The sequence below is a fragment of the Poromitra crassiceps genome, assembly GCF_964638095.1.
Source record: "Poromitra crassiceps genome assembly, chromosome: 17".
NCBI classification, from domain to species: domain Eukaryota; kingdom Metazoa; phylum Chordata; class Actinopteri; order Beryciformes; family Melamphaidae; genus Poromitra; species Poromitra crassiceps.
The window spans coordinates 29470986-29476782 of NC_139635.1; the positions used below are offsets into that span (position 1 = coordinate 29470986).

At 43.9% G+C, this 5797-nt stretch overlaps 1 protein-coding gene across 1 annotated transcript in view; it reads right to left on the reverse strand.

Annotated features, from left to right (window-relative positions):
- Nucleotides 1-4993, reverse strand: part of adgrl2b.1 (adhesion G protein-coupled receptor L2b, tandem duplicate 1) — a 120064-nt gene extending 115071 nt beyond the window's left edge. Inside the window, 1 exon segment of the mRNA XM_083653543.1 lies at nucleotides 4504-4993. The gene's annotated coding sequence lies outside the window, so the exon portion shown is untranslated.
- Nucleotides 4994-5797: the final 804 nt, after the last annotated feature.

The window sequence follows — 5797 nt, forward strand, 5'->3', positions numbered from 1 at the left end:
GCCTAATAACCCTCTCCATCAGCCAGCGTTACCCCCCACCTGACAGCCAGGACACTCTCACTATTAACCTCTCCTGATCCTATTCCCAAGTAAGACAATGTCCTTTTGTTTTTCTTTGTAAGGTGCAAGCGTGTGTGTGTGTGCGTGTGCGTGCGTGTGTGTGTGTGTGCGCGTGTGTACACGTGTGCATGCGCAACCCAAACTCCAGAATAAAATGCCATTGTACGTTTGTGGAATCCTGATGGAAACATACAATATCAACATTAATTTAAAACAAAATGTCGGCAAAATATGTTTGTAGAATGTGGTATGTGACTAGCCTGGGTGAGCCCAGCCTTCAACGTGACGTCACAGACTATGCCTGTAACGTAAGCCAGACTATTCTTTGTGACGAATAGTGAATAGTGATAGTACATAGAGGTCACGTGGAGGGGGCTGGGTTTACCCAGGCTAGTGTTTTACGTCTACAATCTCAACGTCAATTTGAAACAAAACGCTGGTTGATTAGAAAACTTCGCTGCCTTCCCGATGTCAAACGGAAGCAAAATAACTTTGGTTATGTTTAGGAAAGTAAAACAACTTTACTCCCTGAGGGGTCTGCGACGTATGTCAACATAAGACAGTCGGTCATTAACGTGAATTATTAACATTATACATGTCATTACAGGGTTTTTCCTGCATAAAGGAATTTTTGGCGCCCCCCCCAGGCAGCATAGTCAAGAATCAAACATTTTTACTGTAGCATTTGAGAGACTTTCAAAGTTAAAGTCCCACATTTCAAATGGCTTCCTTTCTAAAAACTTGGGGTGCTGTAAAAACACATTGCTCCATAAGTTCTGACGATGATATATTAGTGTTCAGGATAACCCTGACTATACACTAACCCAAAAGTCAAATGTACGCATGACGTCGTGTGTAGTCACCCCCAAAGGCCCATTCTGAACCAAGGAGGGGGGGGGGGGGGGACTGCATTAGACTCTATGACGTGCATAATGTTATAGTTCATATTCACGTATCTCGAAACATGATATACAACACTTACATTCACAAATGTCCATATTATACATTTCCGTGGATTCCACAAACATACAATGCCTCCATTCTATTCCAGCGACTGGGCTTGTGTGTGCGTGTGTGTGTGTGTGTGTGTGTGTGTGTGTGTGTGTGTGTGTGTGTGTGTGTGCGCGCCTCTATCAAATTTACCCTGAAATTGTAGTGTTGGTACAACATTAGGGCCCTCACCTATCACAAGACAAGAAAAAGGAGGAATCCATCAAAATAAACACAGCGTATAACACACGTCGCCGCATTCTTCCACTGACAAACAACAGCTGCATAGAATGGGAAATAAATGTGATCTCTGCGACAGGAAAAACAAGCAGACAGCGCGCGTTACTCAAAAGCGATGCCTCACACAAAGATCGAAAGCTCAGAGTCTTCAACAACATCTATTCTACACTTATTGGATCGGATATGAAACCATCTATTTGGGAGTGCATTGAAAACAGATTCATCCTTGGGATATGAGACTAGAGGTAGATGACTCCTGCGGGCAAAATACCATTGAAAATATGCAAACAGATTTCAAACAACTTATTTATGCAATTTCTTTGTCACCGACACAGTGGGTACTTTCTCGATCAAAACACTTTATTTTTTTTTCCAGACTTTCTATTTGGAATTAAAAAAAAACACTGAGGTTTTCTCGCAGACTAAATCTTTTCAAATCCCCAATGTGAACACGTCTCTTAATGTCTTCCAAAATTACCACTAAATACATGACCTTCAGTGTTAGGAGGATGGCCTACAAATTCTCTCCATCCACACTAAATCTGTTTCCAACAAAAGCAGAATGCAAAATGGTTTCTCACAGTCTGTCACACACACACACACACACACACACACACACACACACACACACACACACACACACACACACACACACACTGACACACACACACACACACACACACACACACACACACTGCAGTGTCCAGCAATCCATCAGTACAGCAGCAACTCTCTGTCAGAAGCAAACAGCTTTGAGGAGAAGAAGGGGGGGGGGGGGGGGGGGGGAAGCTGGTAGCTCAAGTTCTTCTCCCTATTGAAATGCAGCCACTTTGATATGGAAATTGGCAGTTACAAAAAGCCGTGAGGATTCACACTAGCACGCATTGAAACCATTTGCGCAATGTGAGATGAGATGGCACTTCCTCCCGAGACAACACAGACAAATGGGCCAAACCCGACCAAGCACGTCTGGGGCTGGGCGGGCGAAAGAGAGAGAGAGAGCGAGAGAGGGGTGGAGATGGGATGGGTGTGGAGGGGGTTGGTGAGGGGCGGAGGAGGGGAGCCACAACAGACCATTTGTCCCACTTGAATTCCTGCTATTCAATTGATAAATAGCGTCGCAGTTGTTTATACTCAAAAAATGTGACAACCTGGTATGTTAGATGTGAGGGGCTGGGCGATATGGACCAGAAATCATATCTCGGTATTTTTAGGCTGAATGGCGATATATCTTCTTTGAATGATCAGTTGTAAGTCAAAGCCACATGTCAGATGTCACAAGCACTTAATTAAAAACAAGAGTGATCAAAATAAACACAGAGACAGGGTTTCCTTCTCTGACTATTGGTGCTTTTCACAAAAATGTTTACACAATGGGATTTCCTGATAATCATCAGTCATGTGGATATAATGACAAAGTGAGTAAAGACAAATAATAGAACAGCTAGAACAGTCTGGTAAGTTCACGAAAATCACTTTACTGTAATGCAGCCTTTATAAGCAGGAAAAGACAACACTTACGCCACATCACGATATTACCATGTTCCAAAATCAAAGACGATATATCATCGATCTCATATCACGATATCGATATAATATCGCCCCCAGCCCTAGATGTGACTTGCCTTGCTCACAGCGCCGGAAAAACTGGAGCGGCCTCGCTGAAACACAGGATGTGATTTCATTTACATTCACCTGCATGAACGCCGATAAAACGTCACATTAGGCCTGCAGGCTATTGACAGCCAAAGAAATTACCTTTTTGTCTACTACAGGCCACAGTAGCTGGTGTGTCCGTGCAAAGCAGCCACTAACTGTTACCCCAGCTAACTGGATTTTTTTTGGGAAGGGCAAATGATGAAGTCTGGTGACCTACCAAAATGGCTGGCGGGACAGACAGAATCACTCGACCGCCACGGCCACAGTTTACCCGCGTTTGACTGGTGGCAAGTCCCAATTTCCCTCTGTGTCTATCCAGCTTATATGTATGTGTGCCTGTCTGTCTGCCTGCCTGCCTGTCTGTCTGTCTGTCTGTCACAGTTTTATACCCTCATCTTAGTTACAGATTCTCACAGGAATGTAACTGCCTTGCTTACATTACCAAAAAAAAGACATACAGACTAGCTTTATGAAATTAAAATGGACTTGAAATTTCATGGGATTTGAAAAGTAGATCACCTATATTTACCTATACGAAGGCCAAGAAACCAGCGTTTGACTGGTGGCAGGTCTCAATTTCTGTCTTTTGCACTTATATAATGTTGCACCACTGTCCCGATTTGACTGTTGAATATATTTAAAGTGTTTAACCTTGACTTTTCAGCCTGGCACTCTACAGTCATCTTATCTCCAAGATTCATGTGAGAATGAGATACGGATCCCTAGCCTATAAAAAGTGTGTGTGTGTGTGCCGGGTGTGTGTGTGTGTGTGTGTGTGTGTGTGTGTGTGTGTGTGTGTGTGTGTGTGTGTGTGTGTGTGTGTGTGTGTGTGTGTGTGTGTGTGTGTGTGTGTCCGTCCGTCCGTGTCCCATCATCACACATGGCTGGCTGGGGGTCTGTGAATTATACATGATCTGTGAGATGATCTTATTTTATAGGCGCAAAATGGAGAGGTGAATGGAGACAGTAACTGACATCCAACTACTTAGCTCCATGGCGTGCTGGCCTGGGTGAGAAGATGTGTTTGTCAGCGCTGTTGTGACGCTGTTATCATCAGGCTAATTACCATACCCCTTGCCAATGAGTAGCTTAGAAAATAAATCACGGTGCTTTTTTTACACTGATTTTTCATCATTATCATCATCATCATCATCCTCTGATACTCTTTTCCCCTCAGCCTATATGCTATATCTTGAAGATCTATTATATTCAGAAAACAACTCCCAAATTTTCTAACATGTGAAGCAATGGGAATTAAAGTGCTCAAATTAGCCATAAGCCCCCTTTTTTTTCAATTTGGTCAGGTGACTATTCCTCAACTTACAATTGGAATCGATCCCGGGTCGCTCAGTTGATCATGCCAGTATCACAGTATGGGATATGTATTCATCGATCTCGCTATAACTTGGAAAACTGCTGGGCCCATTTTCTAATATTTGCAGTAAAGCCTATTCACGCAGAGAGTTTCAATATTTGGTGCTGGTTTAGCGAGGCGCCCAGGCAGCATCTCCTCAGGCCAACTCAAACATCCATTTGAAAGGCGACAGTACTTACATTGGGTACGCGGTGCCAAAACATGGATTTCGGCGTGGAGTGTGAATTTCAGATCGAGCCTCCCCCCCTTTTTTAGAAGAGGCCCCCAGAAACTGAGCAGCGGGTCACACAAAGACGGCTGCGGCTCGGCTGCATGCTCCACTTTCTTCACAGGGCACAGATGGTGGCAGGTATCGCTCCCTCTTCAAGCCGATGCGTCCCCGAGGACCGGACGAATAGCTCCATGGTCTGTTCAAAAGTAATGGTCGCTACTCCCCCCGCTCTCTCTCTCTCGTGCCCAGGCTCCTTCTCCGATAGGAGCGCTGCGAAAACGGGATCACTTCAAGGAGACGAGATGCACCCCTCTCTCCAAAAAATGAAACTCCCAGCGCGGGTGTCAAGTCTTTCTGGAAGTCCCCGGCAGCCTGGATCACATGTACAGTCCAAACAGGGCTAGATGGGGCTTGTTAGCGGCGGGTTTCTGTGCGCTCCTCGGTTCCCTTTGCGCCTCATCCACACACACGCCGTGCAGACAGTCAGCGCTGCAGCCGGACTGGAGGCAAACAAGACGAGCAAAAAACGGCGCACCACCGGTCGCTCTCTGCAGCAGCTGGCTGTGCGGGGAGGAGCGCAAAACATGGAGCGGATCAGGAAGGGTGGATTTTACAGTCTATTGGATTGGCTCTCATCCCCATTTTTGACAGCCCACATTGAATAGAGTAGAATAGAATAGAATAGAATAGAATAGAATAGAATAGAATAGAATTAGAATTAGAATTCTTTATTTGGCCAAGGTTTTACTTGGTGTGGTGCACAAGTTCCATACATAAGAACTCAATAAGTTATAAGAAATATACAAGGTATAAACAAATATAAGATATGAAAGATATAAAAAGAAAGATTCAAAGATATACATATATAAACAGTATTAACAATGAAGTGTGTAAACCTACAAATGTGCAATGTAGTAAAATATGTAGGCTACAAGGTGCATGAGAAGTAGCAGGCTAGCAGCAGTAGTACACATGTTGACACTTGACAGCATAGCAGAGTATTGCAAATTATTGTGCGGAAAGATTAGAAGATCAGTGCAGTGATGCGTGTGTGTTTATTGAGGTTTTAACCCATATATGCCCCCAGTGTTTTTCAAAGATTCCACTCATATCAAGTTAAATGTGTCCCATATAAACAAGCTCTGCATTTATTTACTACATGACTTTGTCCGTATAAGAAATCCTTATTTGAATTTGTGGCAACCATGCCTGCCGAGAACATAACATTGTGATAAATAGACCTCCCACACAATATTGACATT